Source organism: Halichoerus grypus, chromosome 11 (genome assembly GCF_964656455.1).
Source record: "Halichoerus grypus chromosome 11, mHalGry1.hap1.1, whole genome shotgun sequence".
NCBI lineage: Eukaryota > Metazoa > Chordata > Mammalia > Carnivora > Phocidae > Halichoerus > Halichoerus grypus.
Window position 1 is genome coordinate 92898945 of NC_135722.1, and position 23477 is coordinate 92922421.

The 23477-nt window shown below is 46.7% G+C and overlaps 1 protein-coding gene across 10 annotated transcripts in view; it reads right to left on the bottom strand.

Moving 5' to 3' along the window:
- The window catches only part of GRAMD1B (GRAM domain containing 1B), a 232969-nt gene that overhangs the window by 68500 nt on the left and 140992 nt on the right, over positions 1-23477 (bottom strand). The window lies entirely within an intron of this gene.

Below are 23477 nucleotides of genomic sequence, written 5' to 3' on the forward strand. Positions count from 1 at the left end.
CCAGGTCTCATTCTAGGCACTTTATGAAGGTTACATTGGGTTATATCGCAGTTAATCTTATTACTCCAATTTCACAGAAGAGAAATTGAGCCAAAAAGATTACGAGCACATCTGCAAGTTTATTCGGTACACCCAAGACATCACTCAGCAAGGACTAGAGACTGGAGCAAATCTAAGAAGGTCAAATTCTCCCATGTTCTTTTCTCTGATCCTTGGGTTTTAATTCCACCCAATTACATTTGCTCTATTCTTCTGGTCTTGAAAATTGCTCTTTTAAAAAGAGAGGACAAGCTGGGTAAATGTGGTGATACTCTCCGGTGCAGTGAAACTTTCTCCCTCTCCTAGATGTGCAGAATTCAAGCAGGTGCTCAGTGGCCACAGCAAGAATCCACACAAGGTGGCAGGCACCGAAAGTGTTCTGCCCCGGAGAGAAAGCGCACATCCCCACATGGATTCAGAACATTACATCTTGTATGTGGAAAGGTCCAGGCAAGAGACTGGAGTTGATTCCTGGGGAGGAGAAAACGGGATTGGGGAAAATGAGGCTAAATCATGACTCTGTGGGAAGCAGGTGCCAGCAGGAGTCTATGCGAAGCCCAGAAGCCACAAAGCAGATAAAGTGAAGAGGGTAACAGGTGGGACTGACCACTCTAGGGCCAACCTGAGAACATCACTTAACAGAAAAAAGGCAAGTTGTCTTCCTTCCAGGCAATCCTAACTGCCCAAGCAAGAAGGCCCTGAACCAAGGGACTACCAGGAAGGTGGCTACATGTGAGGCTGGAGACCTTTAAAACATGGGCACAGAACTAATCTAATTACTTAATTATGCAAATTAAGTAGTTTAACTTGGCCCACAATCCCAGGGTGAACACAGGTTAACATGGAAGTGGATTAAGCAGTAACACAAACCACTTAGCCCAGTGTTCTTTCCACCACCCAAAGAGTCACCAAGTTCTGGACTGCCACCAGCTACGCTCAGCCCCTCCACATGTGACTCTCTCTGTCAAAGGCAGATAACACCTGTTCTATAAAAGGGTGATTGTGGGCACCTGCGTGGCTCAGCCGTTGGGCGTCTGCCTTCGGCTCAGGTCATGATCCCAGAGTCCTGGGATTGAGCCCCGCATCGGGCTCCCTGCTCCGCTGGAAGCCTGCTTCTCCCTCTCCCACTCCCCCTGCTTGTGTTCTCTCTCTCTCTCTCTCTCTCTCTGTCTGTCAATTAAATAAATAAATAAAATCTTAAAAAAAAAAGGGGGGGGGTGATTGTGAGGAAGAGAAGACATAAGGTCAAGTGCAAGTCCGCAGGTCCTAGATGCATGCAGGAGTACCATCCCATAATGGTTACCTTGGTGTGCTGTTCCCCTCCCCAGGCACTCACTTCCCCAGCTCTCTGGACTAAGAGCTGCTGGTGGGAACTGCCCCTGACCAAAGAGAACAGCCTCACCGAAAGGATAATGTCCCCACACCTAACGGACAGTCCCTTTGCGAGAGGACATGAAAACCTGCCCCTCTGCCTCCATTTGGGATAACTGCAAGGCCATTCCAGAACCAGAGCTTCTCCTGGAACTGACCAAAGCCTCCTGCAAGTTCATCAAAGTTTAACTTCTTCCTCGGCCCAAGCCTGATTCCCTCGCTCACTTAAAGGTTTGTTCCCAAGAGTGCTTTCCGATAAAGCTCCTGCAAGGCAAATCTGTCTCTGTCTTTTCCAGGGTCTCTTTGCAACCCAAGACATACACTACTTAGCATAAAGGTGTGTGAATAGGGAAGCAGTGAGAGACATGTTGCTAAAGTATAAGGAAAAGGTCAAATCTCAGACTCAGGAATTCAGTACAAGTCTGGGATTTCTAGAGCGTTCTAGACCCCTGGGACAGGCAGATAACCATGCTAGGTCTTCTACCTCTGCCTGCTACAGGATATTAAGAGAGACTAAGCCCCTCTCCAAATCACCTCTCTGCAGAGGTAAGTGACCTCTCCTTAATCCTGGATTAAGGTCTTAAAGAGAGAAGCCTGCTTGCTGGTGCCCCAGTTAAGATGTTGACATGTACTTAAGAAGAGATCTTGGTCCCTCCTGCCACAGGCTGGAGGCTGGGGCCACACGACCATCCCCTCCAACCCCTGCCCACTCTTCCTTTAGCCCTAGAGAACCAGGCAGCTTTGGAAGCTAATGGAGCACATATCATGAAAATCCCACTGCTAGGTCCCTGGGTGCTGGTGAGAGGGACAGAAAGAGTGCTATGATACGGCAGAAGAGGGAGGGGGATCATGATGAGTGAAGGAGAAATCCTAGTCCAAGCAATGGCTGTCCCCAGTTGGGGGTCTTTGGGGCATGCTAGGAGGCTGCCGTGGCCTCCTGCCCACCCCACATGTCCACGTGTCTCAGAAGTTGGGTTGGCCATGGGGCCAGGCAAGACAGAACACCCGGGTGGAGAGCAAAGCACCAGAGTTCATTTTTCAAGCCTCCTGACCCGGCTCCTACTTAAATCAACAACGTTGACTCTCCAGGAGGGAACTAAAAGGGCTCTTACACAGGCATTGAGAGAACTTTCATGATCTCTCTTTCCATAGGGGGGCACAGAAGTATGGCCTCCTGGAAGTGCTGTCCAGCGCCTGGCTTTCGGCAGAGGTACCCACCTGCTTGGTGAGGTTGCCAGAACCTGGCTGGGCTTACTCCTGATGGAGATTATTTGTACCTTCAGACATCTTTTCTCGGTATCCATTTTCCCCAGACATGTCCAGCTGTGGCAGTTAGCCCCCTCGGGCACCTTCTCCAAAGGGTCCTGCGGGGCTGCTAACGCTATTGCTCCCAAGACGGGCCTCCTCAAAGACAGGGACCCAATACACACTTGACTCTAGATGAGGACAACGCAGGCTCATGGAGGAGTGACTGACATGCTGCAATCCAACACTCACTTTTTTTTTTTTTTAAGATTTTATTTATTTATTTGACAGAGAGTGAGACAGCGAGAGAGGGAACACAAGCAGGCGGAGCGGGAGAGGGAGAAGCAGGCTTCCCGCTGAGCAGGGAGCCCGACGCGGGGCTCCATCCCAGGACCCTGGGATCATGATCTGAGCTGAAGGCAGACGCTTAACGACTGAGCCACCCAGGCGCCCCCAACACTCACTTTAAAAGAGCGTCCACCTTCGTGAGGTATGGGGTACCTAGATAACACTGGTGTGTGACCCTGAATGAGTCCTACCCTTTCTCTGGGACTCAGTTTCCCCACCTGTTATAAGAAGGGGTTGGTCTAGATGACCCTCCCCTGCCCCCACCCCTGGTTATTTCCTGCTCTGAAGTCCATGATCACTGTTCACCACCCATATCTCCAAGTGCAAATAAGTAGCAAAAAAGATGAGCTCTGCGACCACAGAGAGAGAGGCAGGAAGAGAGGGTACTGCTGACCACAGCAGACAGGGCCAGAGACCCAGGCCACGAACTCCTGGGCTCCGGTCTCTTTCGACCTTCTCTCTTCTACCCACATCATTGCCTTGAACTACCTGCCTCCCCTCCTCCTATCTCTGCATCTCCAGAGCTAAAAAGCTATCCGAGTGGTTGTGTTGGGCAGCTGGAAGGTACCTCTCTTTCTAAACTCGAAGTCAATCCTCATTAAAGAGTTTCGGCACCGCCTGACTCTTCCAGTCAAAAGCTAATAGGGGCTGGAAGGGGATGGGTAGGGGCAGAAGACATCAGAGCAAGGAGATTAAGTAACTGACTGGCAAGCTGGGGACACTTACTCACCACATCATATGCCAGGATATCCTGGCCACACCGCACCCTCCAACCACATCAAATCTCACCCAAATTAAACTCCCTTCTCAGAGTCCACACACTGGGGATCATTCAGCCGTGCACCCCAGACCCTGGAGCCTGCCTAACACAAGGGGGACTGCAGAATAAGCCCCTGACCTTCTGGCAAGGACTTTTCTTCTACAAAGCTCGATGGAGTGTGAAAGTCTAGTTACCAGTGGGCAAAGACCAAAGCTCAGCATGGACCAAAACTACAATGTGGCTGTGAGAATAATTAAACTTGGGGCTCATCAAAAGAAGCAAGGGAAAGAGGTAATAAACTTGCCATAGTTAATACTGGTAGGAGCGTACTTAGAAATAATACCATGCTTTACAAGGTCTACTGTGCAGATAAGATAAATAAGACAGTGTGGGTCTGGAAACCCTGCCCTACACAAAATTGTAAGGTAATTCGATGTTTAGACTGAAGGACAGATGCCCTAGAGTAAGCAGGGTATCAAATATTTGAGAAGAGGAAGAAAAGAAAGCAAGCCAAAGGAGGGGATGCTGGGGGGCTCAGCTGGTTAAGCGTCTGCCTTCACTCAGGTCACAATCCTGGGATCCCTGGGATGGAGCCCTGCGTTGGGCTCCCTGCTCAGCGGGGAGTCTGCTTCTCCCTCTCCCTCTGACCCTCCCCACTGCTCATGCTCTCTTTCTCACTCTCTCTCAAATGAATCAATAAAAAATCTTTAAAAAAAAAAAAGAAAGCCAAAGGAGGAAAGAACCTTTTTTTTGTTTGTTTCTCCAAAGGGAAGTTATCAGATGGCATAACTGGTTTTGGAATATGAGGGAATACTCTTTAAGAGTTTTGGCAGTCAAACATTGTAAGAAGCTGGCTCACTGAGGGTGAGCTCCTAGCCAAGAGGCTGGCTCCCACTCCCACCTCCAGGAGGGTCCAGATGACCTTCCAAAACCTCCCCACTTGAGATATCATCTGTGGTGGAGAGACACCCAGTTGTCGATCACAGTGAGGCTCCAGTGTATGAACGAGTGCAGGGCCTTCTGATTCTTGCACCAAAAACCACTAGGGATCTATATCTGTTTCTATTCTGTACATTCTTCTTCCCTAAATTGAGAGGTAAGGTCCTTCCCTCTACTGTTAGGGGCCAGAAAACCGTCCACAGACTCCACCCATCTTCAAAGCAGAAAGGCCTTTTGATCTCACTCAGCCCAGATTCCCACCCAAAGCAGTGATCTCCCCTGCAGCTTCTCTGAGGAGAAGAAAAAGAAACCAATCGAACTTTTCCATTAGCCTCCAAAATGATGAATCAATATTCTTAAGTAATAGGGCAGATAGCCAACTCCTTCTCCCAAGGGAGGTTGACAAAATGAGTCTCTCAATCCACCAAGGTCCTGTTCCTGCGTTATCACTGTGGGTCTCTGAGCCACCAAAGGTAACAAAACCCCCACCAAGAACAGAATGGTCCTGTGAAGCTTCCTGGAAATCTCGTAAAATATGCCCAAGTGGGAGTGAGTGGATGCTAGGAAAAGTCTGCCCACTGCTGTGTTCCCTGTATGCTGACATTTGTAATCAAGATGGAAAATATCCATGAGACATGCCCTGGAGGACTGGCTTGTTTTCTTCTAAATAATCTAGCATTTGATTCACCAAAACCCCTTGTATCAGGATCTATAAAATACTACTGCCTGGGAGTATGGCATCAGAACCCACTGTTCACCCACTGGCCTGGCCTTGATGATTTCCCAGCACACCCTGGGGGGGCAGGTAGAAGCAGAAGAGCTCAATCCTCCCAGGCTGGGTGTCTCCCTCCCAACCTCCTCAACCTCCTCAACCTCATGCCATGTCTGTAAGCAGCTGGATAAATCTGACTCCTGAATGCAAAGAGAAATGACAGAGCACGGGAAGAGAAAGCCATGCTGAGATGGATACTAAACGTGGAAACCTCGAGTCCAACAGGATCATTTTCAGAAAAGTAGTGGTTGAGCAAAACCAGAAAGTTATAATAAAAACTTGTTTGCATGCTAAACCCTGGCGCCCATTTTGGCTCAGGGGTGCTCCTGTGGGTAACGCCTCCCACGTACCCTTGGTTATACACCCCCATCCCCACCCCACCCCCGCCGAGCCACCATGGATGCTTCTGTATGTTCTTCCTTGAGGTCAAGAAGGCTGTACAAAAGGTTCAATTTAAGCCAGGGGATTGAGTTGGGTGTGGACAGTAATTATAATACCTTATATTTATGTCTCGCTATTTCTGGCCTGCAGCTTGTTTTCCCTTCTGATTCCCTCTGAAGAGGTCAGTCAGCCTTATAGATGTGGCTTCTGGCCTCCTCCTGACAGCATCCCACTGCTCATCAACGGCACCTCGCCTAGAGGTGGAAGCCAGGCAGGGATTCTTCTCCTCAGTCTATAGGCCAAGAGACGTGCAGGGCAAATGGTAGGGCCGCTTTCTCAGAGCAAGTCACGCAGCTCCACCTGAGAGTTGTCGGTCACCGCCTGAAGCACGTAGGCCACTTAGCCAGGGCACCTGGCCTCTAAAAGACTATTCGAATCATGATCTCCAACCTGGACGATCAATTTACCAAAAAATAAAAATTAAAGAAAGGGGTACCTGGGTGGCACAGTCTGTTAAGCATCTGACTCTTGGTTTCAGCTCAGGTCTTGATCTCAGGGTCATGAGATCAAGGCCCGCACCGGGCTTCGTGCTCGGCACGGAGTCTACTGAAGACTCTCTCGCCGTCTCCCTCTGCCCTTCCCCCCAGACACTCACTCTCTTTCATCTTCTCTCTCCCTCAAATAAATCTTTAAAAAATAAAAATACAGATTTCACAAAAACATATAGTACAACTGATGTGCGAATTCTGTTGTAAGAACTTTATAAACATCAACCACCCTTTAGAGCAGGTACTAAATTATCCCTATTTCACAGGTAAGAAAATTGAGGCACAGAGAGGTTGAGAAACTTACCCAAGATCATAGAGATAGTAGCTGGTGGGGCCAGGATTCAAACCCAGTGGACCAGCTCCAGGGTACCTGCTCTTAACCACTAAGGAGAGGCCCCCTTGCTCAAATTCGTGAGCCCCAGGCAGATAGCTCGATTCCGTCTGTCCCCACATGATTCTGATGGCTGGTCAGGTCTGGCAATGACTAAATGAGTGGCTCTCAAAACGACGGCGTGCTTGTTGAGATTCAGGTTCCTAGGCCCCAGAAGTTCTGGAATTGGAACCTAGAATGTACAGTTTTAACGAGCACCTAAGATGGTGTCAGGGCAGGTGGTTCACAAAAGGCACTGGGAAAACACCAGTCCTATCCCTTGACCCCAGTCACCTAGGAAAAGTAAACAATTCCCTGGGGCACCTCGCTGGGGCCTGCAGAGACCATTCATTCTGGCTGGCAGTGGGTGCCCTGGGGGGGGGGGGTGCTGCTGCTGTGTGAGGGCTGTTCTGTTCTTTAGCCTTGGTGACAAGACTGCCTTCTGACGGTGGAGGAGGAGGGCAGGGTGGGTGACCGAAGACACCGTCCCTCCACGCTTGACAGGCTGCTCATCACAGGGGGACATGGGGTTGGTAACGGGAAAAGGAAAAAAAAAGACTGGGCGGCCTGGGCCCCGATCTCCCATTGCCAGAACAATGGCCTCTTCAAACCCTGACATGTGAACTGGCAGTCGGCCACCAGGAAAGAAAAGAGCTTGCTGTCCCTTTAAGGACGCCCTCTCTCCACAAAGGTCAGAAATGCCAGCTCAGCCTGCCCAGCGGCTGCCGTTTTGCCACTTTGGTGCCCCGGGGCCCAGGGCCATGCTCCCCCCTTTCAGCTGGTTCTCTGGGCACCTGCTGTCTTCTGAAAAAGGCAGAGCACCTGGGGGACAGCTGCTGCTCCAAATGAGGTTCAGGGATCCATCCGGCAGGAGCGGCTGATGTGGAAGAAACCCAAAACCTCATTTGCTTCTCCAAATCATTCCCTGGGGAGAGTTAGTCCCAAGAAAATGGGGCTTAGGGGCCAAGGTCAGAAGCATGACCGCAGGAGGAGGGATGGGGTCGGAAAGAAAACTGACCGAGGAATGGACGCTCCAAGAGAAACATGGTATTTCATTCAGAAGAGCAAAGGCTGATGGATGAAGGATCCAGAAATCACAAAGAGATGGGGTAGGGAGTGGAGGTTGGGGGGAAGGGGGGGCTGTGGCAGGAAATGCAGGGTAGTGGTAGGGCAAGGGCTTTCCTCCTACAGACTGGGTTCGAATGCTGCCGCTTAATGTAACTCGGGCACCTTCCCTAACTTTCCTGAGCCCTGATTTATTTACTGAACAGTAAATAGCTATTAGAAACTAATCATGTCTGTTATTAGTGTACTAGCCACTCCATGTGGGTCTCACAGGCAGCTCAGATAGTCAGAGTTCATGCTCAAGAAGCCCGAATCCTAGACCACACCACTGCTTCTAATAAGTCAGCTTGCAAATAGATGCCATGAGGGAAAGGGGCATTCACAGAGCAAACTGCATATGTTGGTGCAAATCATGATTCTCCTGGAAAAACAACTCAAGTCTATTCATAATATAAAGCAGGGGTCGGCAAACTTTTTCTGGAAAGGGCCAGATATATAATATTATAATATTATATTAGGCTTTGCAGACCATAGGGTCTGCCTTAACTACTGAACTCTTATTTCTATAGGATTAAAGCAGCCGTAGACATGTAAATGAAAGAATGTGGCTGTGTCCCAATAAAACTTTATTTACAGGGGCGCCTGGGTGGCTCAGTTGGTTAAACGTCCAACTCTTGGTTTCGGCTCAGGTCATGATTTCGGGGTCGTGAGATCAAGTCCTGCGTCGGGCTCTGTGCTCAGTGCGGAGTCAGCTTGTCCCTCGCCCTCTGCCCCTTCCCCTGTTCACACTCTCTCTCAAATAAATAAGTGAATAAAATCTTAAAAAAAAAAAAAAAGAAACCCTTTATTTACAAAAAGAGGCGGCAGGCTGACAGACACCATTAGTAGAGGAAATGGTGCAATCCTTACGGGAGACCAAAGATATGGAGGCAGAAACCTATCTTGCTCTTCTGCTCTGGGACTGAGTATTATACCCATTGACTTGATTTCCAAGAAAAGTTTCTGGCTAACACCAGCCTACTGCAATGACTCCTGCTGGTTTCTTAAGCATCCGTGTCCAGAGTTTGCTCGCATCTCTCTGCCCTTCCAAGATGTCTTTTTCTTGTTCTTCTGCACCACTTCTCTTCCTTGAGATTGGGAGCTTAGAAGGGACAGCGTCTCATTCCTCAGCAAAGTCAGCGAGGTACTGACCCAATTGCCACCCCTCGAAGTGTCCTCCTCAGCTTCCCTCATGGCAAACATGTCCACCTCCAACCGAACATCCCAGGCCACGGGAGGTTGGGGTTCTTCAAGTCTGTCCATCTTCCCAAACAGCTGTGCCTCTCAGGGAAGCCAGGCATACTGTTCACTCATTCACGGATTCATTTAAATAGGGGAGTGCCTACTATGTGTGGGTAAACCTTAGAAAACACCAACTTCACCTCCGCCTTGAGTGGTGCTGCAGAGAGTCTGCTATGATGCGTCCTCTCAGAAGGCCGCCCTTGTGTTCCCTTCCTGCTCCCTGCTGTCTTCCTACCCCAGAGCCCAAGCACTTCAAAAATAACTTTCTCGACTGTACTAACAACTTTTATGACAATTTCTAACTGGCACTAAAAGCAGGGAGGATAAGAAAAGCTGAGAATGAGGCAAAAGAGCAAAAAGCAAAGGAGGTGGAAAGAAAAGCAAAAAAAAAAAAAAAAAAGAAAAAAGAAAATCACTATTTCAAATTAAAAAAAAAATACTGCCTGTTCACATCATTCTATCTGCATAAAACTACCTCATTCCACAAATCCCTCCTACTATGGTCCCAACCTTCCTTCAAAGCTCTGCTCCCATGCACCTTCCCCAGGGAGACTTCCCTGATAAACTCCCCCAAATCTTGAACTCTACAGCACCCCCTGGAATTCTCCAGTATGGCTCACTCTTGCATATGTACCTAATGCATGGTGTACGACAGCCTATGGGCTCTGTCCTAACCCTTAGAATGCCACCTGCTCAAAACCCTCCGGGTCACTTTTCCTTCTTCCACATTCCCCATGGCCCACTGTACTTGGCCAGTGCTCTGCCGACACGATTGCCTGGCCAAAGCTCTGCTTGGAGGGAAGAGCTGCTGCTGTCTCACAATCTCCTCAGTGACCTGTTATCACTGTTCACACCGTTCATTCATTCATTCACTCACTCATTCCTTCATCCAACCAAACACGTGTGGAACGTTCATGCGCCATTGTGCTGCAGACTGCCCTGCATCTCCTGTGCAAATTCATTTACTCATCAGACCAGCCTAGTATTAACATGTAACGGGCACATGACAACAGAAGTGATTTCAGAAGGGATTATGGCAAATGTGGGTGACTGATGGGAAGTGGCAGACTCTCATACCCTGGAAGAGAAGGACTCCTCTACTTGGTGCTCTGCTGCTGGCAAAATGGCGGAACCGACCACATTCCCCTCTGAGCCCATGACTTATAACTTGGTCACCTGGGTTTTATAAAAATAGATACAATTTTATATCAAAACGGACCAATGTATTAAATTTAAAAACAAAAATCCCAGAAGGACTTGAAGAAAGCAGAGGTGAATACGTATATGGTTATGGTTGGGAGGAACTTTCTATGAATAATGCCAAACACAGAAACCACGGAGGGCAAGAGTGATTAACTGGATCACATTCAAACAAACACACTTCTGTGTGCCGAAAACAGCCTGAAGTTAAAAGACACATGATCTCAGGGAAAATACTTCTAACGTGCATGACTAAGGGTTAATAACCTTATTATATTCAAGTCCTGAACAATGAAAAGACAAACACCTCAACAGGAAGGTGGGTAGAGAACAAAAAAGGCATTTCACAGGAGAAATATAAATGGGTAATAAGGAAATTAAAAGCATGTCACCAATGATCAAAGAGATGCAAATGAACACAACTCTGAGATACCACTTCTGGAGTATCAGATTGGCAAAGACTAAAAAGAATGGTAATGCCAAGGCAGGCAAGGACAAGGGGAAGAAACAAACACTCATAACTCACTGGTGGGTGTGTAAACTCGAACAACCTTTCCAAAGGGCAACTTGGCACTTGGCATTAAAAGCCACTGACCTAGAAATCTGGCTTCTAAGTATTTATCTGAAGAATGTTAGCACATTATTTTTAATCTTGAAGAACTAGAAAGAAGCTAAGTGTCAAATAGGAGAAGGGACAAATACTTACATCTTAATAATACTACCCCTTACACGTAATTACAGAAATTGATTATTATAGAGAGATCAGGTGCTGTTAAAGGATTTCAGAACAGTGTACAGAATAAATTATAAGTTTCATCTGTCTTTACCTTTCCATGTAGAGTATATACAGAAAAAACAGCTCAAAGGATATAAACCAAAATGTTAATAGTGATTATCTCTAAGGGATGGTATTATGACTGACGTCTTTTTGACTTTGTATTTTCTGATTTTTCTACAATACCCAGAGACAATGGGTACTGCAAAAAACAAAACAAAAAACAAAAAAACCCACATATTCAAACAAATTAAAACTACTGGACAATTTTTTTCTCAAAAATGTCCTTTATTTTTTTTGTCAAAAAAGCTCTTTAATTCTGATTTTCAGAAGACAAGTAGTATGGGGGCGCCTGGGTGGCTCAGTTGGTTAAGCGACTGCCTTCGGCTCAGGTCATGATCCTGGAGTCTCGGGATCGAGTCCCGCATCGGACTCCCTGCTCAGCAGGGAGTCTGCTTCTCCCTCTGATCCTCCCCCCTCTCATGTTCTCTCTCTCTGTCTCATTCTCTCTCTCAAATAAATAAATAAATAAAATCTTAAAAAAAAAAAAAAAGAAGACAAGTAGTATGTGAAAGAACTCTGAAAAGCAAAAAGGACTATACAACTCCAAAAGGGCAATCAATTATCCAGCATATATTTTTTTTGAGCACCCACTATGTGTAAATCTTTGTAGAAAGTACCAGAAAAATAAAACAAAAATTGGAATGCCTCTCTATTCTCAGAAAAGATTTAATATGTTATAAAAGATAGAATGACATTTAATCCAAGACTGAAATTATGGGGATCCAAGCAAAGTGCACAGAGAATGGAAAAGGACTAATTAATTCCTATCTGGGGAGGAGATAAATCTGGGATTGACTTCTTCGAGAAGGTGAGAGTAAAGATAATTCTGAAGGATAAATGGATTTCCATAACCACAGACAGGAGAAGCATAAGCAAAGACATCAGGGACATGAAAAGGTGTGTGTGTGACATGCTCTACAAAGGGAAAGTGTCTCGGGATGGAGGGGACAGAAGAGCCCGTGGAAATTTGGAGTGATGATGAGGCTGGACGCTCACGACGGAGCCAGAATGGGGAAGGCCTTGAGTGCCATAGCCAGGGTGTCACCTGTATTTTGTAGGTTACTAGGAGCCAAATACAGTTTTTGAAGAAGGGTTGGAAATCTGACCTGTAGGATGGCTGAATGATCAATGGACCTGAATGTTCCAAGAAGAGATGAGATTATTCAGCCATAATACACGAATGAGTGCTGATACATGCTACGACTTAAATGAAAACATTATACTCAATGAAAGAAGACAGTCACAAAAAAGTCCACATAGATCTATGATCCCATCCATGAAATTCCTTACAGGGGACTCTACAGAGACAGAAAGTAGATTAGTAGTAGCCTTGGGCTGGGCTGGCAAATAGGTACAGACAGGGTTTCTTTCTGAGATGATGAAGATGTTCTAAAATTGACTGTGGTGATGGTTGCACATATTGTGAATATACTAAAACCCACTGAACTGTACACTTTAAATGAGTTAGTTGTGTGGCATATGAATTATATCTTAAGAAAGCTTAAAAAAAAAAGAAGAGGAAGAAGAAACCAGCCAGGTGGCTACTGCAACAGACTAAGCAAGACATGGCAGCTTATGAATTCAGACAGTGGCAGTAAGCCACCTGGGAAAGGGCAGAGGACAAATCAGACACTGCAAAGAGAGAAGAACTCACCATGTGGACAATGAGGAAGAACGAGGGAAAAAACAGCTCTGAAGCTTCCAACATGAATGACTAGGACAGGAGGATGGGAAGAGAAGGTTGTTGGGGAGACTATCACAGATGTGCTTTCTTTGCGGTGAGTTTGAGGAGCTTCGCCCCTTCAGGCAGTGAGTGAGGAGAGGTGTGGACCGGGAGTGAACAGTCCTTCTCCTGGCACGGGTGGCGAGAGGTCTTTTGTGACTGGGGACAATTACTAATTCTATTTAGCACGAACTACTAACATCAAAGTGGTCTTAACTGATGCCTAGAAAAATACTTCAGAGAATTTTGCCAGAGAAAGAAGTTAAGACTGCAGTAAACAAGAAAAACCAGGGCACCTGAGTGGCTCAGCCAGTGAAGCATCCGACTCTTGGTTTCGGCTCAGGTTGTGAGCTCAGGGTCGGGAGACCAAGCCCTGCATCTGGCTCTACGCTCAGTGCAGAGTCTGCTTGAGATTCTTTCTCTCTCTCTCTCTCCCTTGGCCCCTCCCCCACTCTCAAATAAATAAATAAATCTTAAAAACAAACAAAAAACCAAAATAAACAAGAAAAAACATACAACAGTCTCAGCATTTAATAGAGCAGAGTCCTGCTCTGAGTCCACACTTTTGTAAAAAGGAGTCCCATCACTGCTGCTATAAACGTAATGGTTCATACAAAGACCGCTCAACAACTCAATGGCAGTGGTTAGCGCCTCTTACCAAAGCACCTCACGAGAGTACAAATTGACTTTGCTTGTTTATATCAAAGAAGGCAAGAACATGAAGTAGAAACACTTGGCTCATGAAATCAGAGGGTTAAAAAAAAGTCATTTGAACAAGCCAGAGTCAACAGAGGCTAAATACATAAATACATTTTTAAAAAGGTATACTTTAGACCAAAAAGATGGCTAAAAAAAAAAAAAATAATAATAATGTGCAGAGCCGAGCAGGGCAGATCACCTTCAAAAGCCCAAAGGTCAGAGTTCCCAAAATTTGCATCCTGAGGTTTGTCAAGTTGAGCCTCTGGAAAACAAAGGGGTTTTGCATGTCATGTCATAATGCCACCGGATATCAACTATGACCATCCAGTAAGGCATAAAAAGTCGAGGTCACTGCGGGGAAGCTATTATGAAACAGTAAGGCTCCTAGTCTCAGGAGAATGGGTCCAAAAAAAGATCTTAAGTGGAAGATAAATCTATTTGCACTTCAGCAGGAGAGGTACGCGAGTCCCTCTGTGGAATTTTCCTGTAACATGCGGCACTGGTGAGACCCTACAGAGAAGGGTGTCCAGGTCTGGCTCCCCCACTCCTTGAGGCAACCCCCACCCCCACCTGAAGGCAAGGACCGGTTCCTATTCATCTTCGTGTTTCTGCCACCAGCTGAGTGGGTGCTCCAGAAATGCCTGAGTAAAAAGAGGACAGAAGGAATCCAGTGGGAACTTGAGGAGAATATGAAAGGGTTCTACACTCCAGAGATCTTCAGCCTGAAGTCCATGGGGATCTAGAAAGAAAAAATCTGCTGCTCTAATCTCAACTGTCATCTTAGAGATGAGGACACCGGTGCCTTGCCGGAGGTCACACACTCAGTGAGGGGTAGAACGTGTTCCAGGTTCCAGCTAAGTGACCGAGTGACCATACCCATGGGGGACAGAAGACAGGAGAGTTCCAGCAACGAGACTAAAATACATGATTTACAAGGCTGTTTAGTTGAAAGGAGTAAAACTGACTGATAGTGGCCTAAGACTATCCTTCCTGGCTCCTCCAGGGGAAGATAATGATCAGAGTTCTCTGTTATCTATCTAGGGCATGAGTAACAATTGTGGATTTTAAGTATTTGGAGAGCAAGGCTATGACCAGGCTCTCTTTAAACAATGTCAAACATAAGACAATGAAAATGTTAATAGCGGCGTAACATTTATAAGGTGGTTACGATGCGCCAGGCCTCCTCCTGAGTACATTCCAGGGATTTATCTCCATGAATCCTCCTAACCCTTACAACAGCCCTCAAAGGCAGGCGTGATTAGCCCACTTTATAGATGAGAAAATCAAGGCTTGGCAGAGTAGGTAACTTGCCTAGCGTCATGCAACTAGAAAGGAGTAGAACCACTTGCACCTGTCCCTTAGGGTCTCCCACACAGCTAAACGGAGGGAGCCCCCGGTGATGGAGCAGCCATTCATGTCAGCTTCAGAACAAAGAGGCCCTGCCTGAGAAGCCTAATCTACCCCCTCCAGGGGCAAGAGTCCTTGGCCCAGACTCAGGAGCCCCGTCAGTGCTCAGTTCCCAAGATCTGCATTTTCTGGGGTTTGTCCACCCAGCCTTTGAATGTTTTCATAACTCTTAAAAAACAAACAGACAAACTGAAGGGTTTTCAAATATTTAGGTAAGGTTATAATGCTTAACTGGACGGTGAACAATGTTTCACTCTCCTTTAAGCTGTATAGATACATTATACACTTTCTTTGAGATGCAGGATACACTGCACAAATTTTTTAAAAGTTTTTTTTTTTTAATAAACCCTGATCCAGCCCCAAAGTGAAGCCACCAGATCAGCAATGATTAGGGACATGGCTCAGCATGGGGGTAAGTACACTACAAAACTATTCTCCTGTAAGATCACCTGATCCAGAGAGCACCACTCCCCCAGAAAGACTGCCCCACCTCCGTGGCAACCCCTTTCTGAATTGTTAAGTTTAAAGCTCCAAATTTCGGGGCGCCTGGGTGGCTCAGTCGTTAAGCGTCTGCCTTCGGCTCAGGTCATGATCCCGGGGTCCTGGGATCGAGCCCCGCATCGGGCTCCCTGCTCCGCGGGAAGCCTGCTTCTCCCTCTCCCACTCCCCCTGCTTGTGTTCCCTCTCTCGCGATCTCTCTCTCTGTCAAATAAATAAATAAAATCTTTAAAAAATAAAAAATAAAAAATAAAGCTCCAAATTTCTACCAAGTAAACACTCCTTTTCTCACGAAGTCAAGGACTAGAGTGTAGAGGTTAAGAGCACAGGGTTTAGAGGCAGACATTTTCAGTTTCATCCCAGTTCTGCCATTAACCATGGCGTCTTGGGCTTGTTACTTAAACCTCTTTGAGACTCAGTTTCCTTATCTGTAAGATGGGATAAATACCACCTTTCCCGCAGAGTTGTGTGAGGGTTACATGAGCTAAGGAAGGAAGGAAGGAAGGGAGGGAAGGAGGGAGGGAGGGAGGAAGGCTCCTTCATAGAAACATTGTTATAATCTGTAACCCTGTTCTTGCCTGGTCCCAAACCAGGCACTTACGCTCCAGTTCTCCCCCACAGAACATCTTGCCCACCAAGTTGGGAAACCCATCTCCACCCTCTCTGGCCATCCTGAGCCCGAGGGCTTCACACAGCTGAGCCCAGCAAGCTCACACACCCCTGCCTCACCTGTGAGGCTATCCGTACGTGACACCTGTCTTACCATGTGAACTCCACGCACCCCTCTGTTCTGACCAGACCACGCAGCTCTCTCTCCCCCAACCAGGGCCTCGCTTTGCTTTCTGTGGTCTAGCTCTTGCTTCTTCCCTGCCTGAGAGACCCCCGCCCCCCCCAAAAAAACTCTCTTAAAATCTCAGTGGCTTCCATCTTCAAGGACCAACCCACATCCCACCTTCTCCATTCAAGCCCTTCTCCATTTACTGTGCTCTCTTCCTCTCTGTTCTTGCACACCTTTTTAAGTTATAATTTGTATTCATTAAATGCCTTCATAAATTACCTTGACAAATTCCTCTAACTTTTCATGGGTATTTGTCTTCTCTCTTCTCATGGGCAAAGACCTGTCTTCCAATTGCTTTATAACTGCAGCAGTGGTTAAGAGTGTGAACTCTGGAGTCAGACTGCCAGCTCGAACACTTTTGGGCTGTGTGACCTTGGGCTGATTACTTAACCTCTCTGTGTTTCAACTTACTACTTGGTAAAATCTACACCATAATAATATATAGCTCAAAAAACTGCTAGGAGTTAATATATAGAAAACATTTAAGATATATGTGATATAGTAAGCTGTCATGTAAGTATTAGCTACTACTATTGATATCCTTATCATCAGGATCACTATTACAGTGTTTAGAATGAGACAAAGTATCCAGTAAAAACGTATCACTTTGTTGCATTTGAGAGGCATCTTTATCTGTCTAAATAAACTAGGGGGCAGCAACTTTGTCTAGGGCTAGATAATAAGTATTTTATCTTTGTGGGCCACAGTTCTCTGTCACAAGTGTTCAGCTCTGACCCTGCACCACGAAAGCAGCCACAGACAATGCCATCCACAAATGAGTGTGGCTGTATACCAATAAAACTTTATTCATGGACACTGAAACCTGAATTTCATACAATGTTCACATGTCATGCAATATTACTCTTCTCGTGATTTTTCTCAACCATTTAAAAATGTAAAAATCAAAACCAACAAAAAATACTTAGCTTGCAAAGCTGTACAAAAACAGACAAGCTGAACTTGGCCCGCGGGGATTGTGTGCTGACCCCTGGCCTACCGTTGCACAACGTCTTCCATGACATCTCAAATCAAGACCTTTATTCCACAGGTAGTAAGAAAACCGCCATCGGGTTTTAAGAAGGGGAGTGGGCCCGTGGCTGTGCTTCCAGACAAGCAGCTATGGTCCCCATGATGGGTGCTCAACGAGACTCCTGGTTCTCCTCTCCTCGGCCCTTCAGAAGCCTCCCGGTTCCCAGACTTCCTGCAGTCAGGCAGGAAGGGTTACATGACTAGTTCGGGATGGTGCTGAAGGGCCAGGCTCTCCTGACCTCTGCAGTGACTACGTAGGAGGTGCCAGGAGACCCTAGAGCCTGCATCACTGGGCCACCTGCCATGCCTCACAGAGGACGGCCTCCCTGGAGGTCTTCCCCAGAGCCTCGGGGGCACTTGCATGCTCAAGAGTTAACTTACAGTGAGTTAAGCGACTGAGTCTGTGCGTGGAGGGGGGCCAGCAATTGCTATCATAGCACAACCGACCAGTTTAATTCAACATCTTTCTGCAAATGTAAACCAAAGAACAGCGAGCGTTAAGGATAAGCACACATAAAAACATCTGGCAATATCTAGTTTACCTATCCTTTCACCTTAACTCATGTAGGAAACAAACATCCAGCTTTCTGGACAAGGGATCAGAGGCATTCTCCTCCACGTTCTCTCATGAGAAACCCCAAATCATCTCTTCCAGCAATCAAATTCAATGGTAGTAAGTCTCATAAAGGCCAGGAGGAAGGGTTTCTAGCCGGAACAGAGAAGCTCAAGTGCAGTGGTAGCCCTTATATGTGTGTGGGGGATCCATTCAAGACCCCCAGTGGATGCCCGCAACCACAGGTACTACCAAACCCTATATATATATACTAACTATCCTTTCTCCAATACACACACACCTATGATAAAGTTTAATTATTAAATTAGGCACAGTAAGAGATTCACAACAGTAAGAAATAGAACAATTATACAGTCATAAAAGTTGTGTGAATGTGGTCTTTCTCTCCCTCCGTCAAAATATCTTATTTTGCTGTACTCACCCTTCTGGTGATGATTTGAGATGATAAAATGCCTATGTGATGAGATGAAATCAAGTGAATGATGGAGGCGTCATGGCGAAGTGTTGGGCTACTACCGAGCCCCTGAGGATCTATCAGAAGGAGGAACACCAGCCTCCACACCTCGGTTGGTCGCGGGTAACTGAAACCTCAGAGAGCAAAAACCCCCACAGATAACTCGGGGGGGAGGGAACTGCCATACTCATAGTCTGATTTGTTTGGATACATTCTCTGCCAACCATCTCACATTCTAATAGAGTAAATTTCTTTCTTCTTAAAATAATAATGATGGTGACCAGAACCACAAAAAATCATGGTTACAGCCACTTATTTCAAGTCAGGAGCAGCTCCCAAAGTAGAAACCTGGGTATGAGGTGGGAAAGGTCTGTCCTTTAAAAAAAAAAAAAAAAATTATCTGTGAAGCCATAAGATCTGGTCACTGCCCTGAGCCGTCCTGATCACTCATGGGATTTCAATGCTTAGATGACCAGCACTCAGTGCCCTGGATTTAACAGACCATGGGAAAACTCCCAATTCCCATCCCACCAAATAATAAAGTCAATCTTGCACTGTTAGCAAGAGGGTGTCTCTGCTGGGGGATGTTTGTAAATAAGTATTTAATATTTTCAAATGAAGGTTCAGTGTTTCCTGCTGGCTAAAGAAGTATACCAAGAGTCCACATCACAAGCCACCGCTCTGTAAGGACTATAGCCTTTCTCTAAACCATTAGTGAAAAGGAAGCTGAGAGCCCAACTAATCTGCCCAGCACTGTCATTTAATCCCACTTTCAAAACAGCTACCACCCAAGGCAAACAGAAGTCACTTAGCAAGGCCACACAGCGGGTGAGGAGGTGGTTACAAAGCTCAGATTCACGAGTTGGCCCTCCAGAATCTCAAGCTACTGAGGGACCCCGACCTTGACTGCAGCTCACCTTCTGGTAAACATCTGAATAACTGGGAAGCCTGGCTCTAAAGGAAGCCATACCCAGGTCTTCCTCCTCCTCTAGAGAAAACTTCTCACAAAAGAACCTCGGAACGTAAACGTATGACCTGATCTTGACATTCCAAAGACAGAAATTCCAAACTTTTTCCTTATGTCTAATTTAAATCCTCGCTTGCAACCTCACCCATTTCTTCTTTCATGGGCCTAAACCAGAGCTGAAGGAGGAAAGTGTTCTGTTTGTTAACAGATGTGAAGGGGGGAAAAAAACGCATACGAGACAACTGACCTTTGGTAGCTAATGAAATATGGCTGACCACAAATCTCCATGAAACATGGAGGAATGCAAAAATGAATTTCTGTCCCAGCTACTGGTGAGGACATAAGTGAGCAGGCTCCTATACACAGCACCCCTATTCTTAAATAAACAGTGTGAAACTAGCACGAATGCTCACTCACCCACTCAAACACAAAGAGAAGCTCAAAATTCCTCTCCTCTGTGGACCATGGCCTGACCACAGAAATGCCTCCCCTTCTCTACGTGTCAAGAACTATGCTCTCTTCACTCTACTTTCCCGGAATCGGATTCTTGCAGCACACTGAGACTTTCCTGAAGGTCGACTGTGGAGATTGCACCCACTGACCCCAACAGATGTGAGGACCAGGAACACAAGGATGGAGGATCATGGACAGATGTCACTATAGTCTGCCAAATCCTATGGGGGCCAAAGCAATCTGTCCATGGAGCAGCCCCACAAACCTGGAGATCTTCTTGGCACCTGAGGTTCTGAAGGCCTACAGGAATTAGGGATATCTTTACATCATACACCCAGCAAAAAATAAAGCAATAAATGATAACCATGAGAAGCTAAGGAGGACTGAACTGTTCTTCAATTTTTTTTTTTTTTAAGATTTTATTTATTTATTTGACAGAGACAGAGATAGCAAGAGCAGGAACACAAGCAGCAGGAGTGGGAGAGGGAGAAGCAGGCTTCCCCTCGAGGAGGGAGCCCGATGTGGGACTCGATCCCAGGACCCTGGGATCATGACCTGAGCCGAAGGCAGACGCTTAACAACTGAGCCACCCAGGTGCCCTATTCTTTAATTTTTAAAGATATTATTTATTTGTGTGTGTGTGTGTGAGAGAGAGAGAGAGTACGTGCAAAAGCAGGGGGAACGGCAGGCAGAGGGAGAAGCAGACTCCCTGCTGAGCAAGGAGCCCAATGCGGGACTCGATCCCAGGACCCTGGGATCATGACTCGAGCTGAAGGCAGTCGCTTAACCGACTGAACCACCCAGACGTCCCCAGGATCATCCTTTGAGAGAGTCTAAAGCCCCTAACAAAGGGGAGGCTGAATGGAGGGAAGATTTCTCTCTCACCATCCAGCCACCTGTCAATCACAGACACGTACCTTGATCAGCTTCACCCAAAAGCATCCCCTGTGATAACCTCCTAACACCCTGAGGTGGGGTGTCAGTGCTGTACAAAGTACAGCCTCTATTTACCTAACACTGGCCAACCTTCATGGCCCCACTCAAGTGCCAACAATTCCAGGAAGCATCTTTGCTCCCCCAGCTGAAATGAATTCCAGTCTCCTCTGAATTTCTAGAGTGCTTGTTGTTAATTGCATGTATCTCTCCCTTAGCGTTTACTGACTGGTCTTAGAGAGAGAGAGAGAGAGAGAGAGAGAGAGAGAGTGTGTGTGTGTGTGTGTAAAGGGGTTGGGTCTCGTTCTGTCTGTGAAGTTACCAATCCCCAGAAGTCAGAGGCAATGCCCTTTACATTTTTTAACCCGCACAATGCCTAAGCACAGGACTGTGAAAATATTCATGACTTGGTCAATATTTGTAGATTGAAGGGATGGATGAATAGCGGATGTGTAGACCTTGACCCTGCCCTCTGGGAAGGCAGGTCTAACGCAGACACACCTTGCTGTTGCTAGGGTAGTTGCAAAACTGAAGTAATAGTCAAGTAGGAAGAGTGCACCCTACCTTCTTCACTCACTAGTTGCAGGAATTTAGTCAAAACCTTTTAGCACTCTGTACTTCAGTTTCCCTAGCTCTCAAATGGAGATGCCAACCGCTTCATGGGGCTATAGTAAGGATCGATTAAAATAATGCATTTCCTTACACTTTTAAAAGTTTAACTAACAAAATAAATGTAAGGCAAAGAGACCACAAAGCAGGGGAAAAAAAAAAAAAGCCAGTATTTGGTATTGTTATATACTGAGGAAAGTGTACTAAAGAAGAGCAACCAAGAACTGGTGAATCACAAGGGAAAATTACCCACAAATCCAATGCCTGCTTGTACACCCGCTCTGTGTCTCAGATTGCTCGCTCTGTAAAATGAGGATCTTACGCACAATACCGTGAGCTTTACGGGACTTAACGCCTGTAAAGTGCTTCATGTGGTCCTTGACACGTGGTAAGCACTCAATGAACATTAGTTGCCATTATTACTTTTATTATCAGCATTATCATCATTTTTACCTATTTTTTTTAAGTAGGCTCCACACTGGGCATGGAGCCCAATGCAGGGCTCGAACTCATGACCATGAGATCGAGACCTGAGCCAAGATCAAAAGTCAGACCCTTAACCAACTGAGCCACCAAGGCGTCCCAGCATTATCATCATTTTTTATACCACTAACACATAGTTGGTGTTCCAGAAATGTTTCTAGAAATGACTCAAACACTAGGAAGTTAGTTAATTCCATCCTCTTCCATATGTAGATAATGTTACCCAGAACAAGGCGGCCAATACATTTGGTCACCTTGTTCCTACCAGGTCTCCCTGTTGACAGAGGAGAAGAGTACCCTGACATGGGACACCAAAGGGAGCTGCATGCAAGCCCAAACATTCACAATGCAAGGCTGGCCCCTGGGCCAAAATGGACCAATGTATCTACACCTAATGAAATAGTGAATCATAGGACCTAACCCTATCCAGGCAGACATCAATGGCAAAACCTCCCCATCCTTGTGATATTTTATTTGGCTGAAAGGGACAAGGTTATCCCAGGTACGGTTCCCAGCGTAACACTGTTCTGCTGAAATGCATCAAGAGCTACTCCAGGGAGGGTTTTAAAGGCACCTATGTCCGCACAGCCCCGAGAGACCAACCCAAGCTGAGCAGAGAAGCATTCTGTGTTAAAGCGATGTCTCATCGTCAGATAGTCAAACACCCCTCAGGCCCAAGCTGGGCATGCTGACCGCAGGGGCAGGGAAGGACGCTGAGTGATTTCCGGTGATGAGCCCAGTGTCCCCAACTCACCCAGCAGGAGCTGGGCCTTTCCTGGAGGCCTCATCCAAGTTACAGGCCCAGCTTGGCTCTGCTGAGGAATAAAGGGGCACCTCTAAAGGCTGCTGACTGGGCCTGAACTCCCAGTGACAAAAGATTCTGCTAATGTCTTCCAACCCTGAAGGAATAAGGAACCTGGCCCCAAGAAAGCAGGGATGGCATTGCAGTACCTCTCCCTCCTTTCCTCAGCCTCAGCGGGGGGTTTCCAGCACAAGAGCTAAACATAAGAGGGAATGATACTAAATCTTGAAGAGAAGAAACTACAGGCTGGGGGGGGGGGGGCGTCACTGAGGGTTACCACTCCTCAGGACCTCACAGTTTTTAAGAGTCAAGCTACAAGAACTAGCTCCTCCCTTTCCTTTCCCCAAAGTGGCTTTTCAAAACCCATGCAGGGACCCTCTTGCCTAAAGGAGGAGGGCTGGACTAGACTAATTCTGTCAGACTTTAACCTCGGGTAGGTAGGGGTTTCTGGAAAGCCAGATGTAACCCAGGGCCAGGTTAGGACTCCACGTATTAAACTGCCCAATACCTACCCTGACTCTAGAAATCAACCTCCAATCCAGAGAGATCACCTTCCATGGTCCCACCACGGACTGGACTGCGGGTGGATGGATCCTAGCCACAAGGAAGGCAGGGCGCATCCCTGCAGGGAACTCTCCCAAACTCTCCTCCTCCCACCCTCCATTGTCCTCAAGGAGAGAAAGCGCCCTCCCCAGCCCAGAGAGCCATTCTCCTCTGAGCTGCACACGCCACCCTGCAGGGAGTGCCAGGTCCCCTGCAACGACAAAGTTTTCCAGGCAAAATCTCCAGTTTCTCAACCAGATAAAAAGCCAATTCGCCCACCCACCAGACTCAAAGGAGAAAAGGGAGAG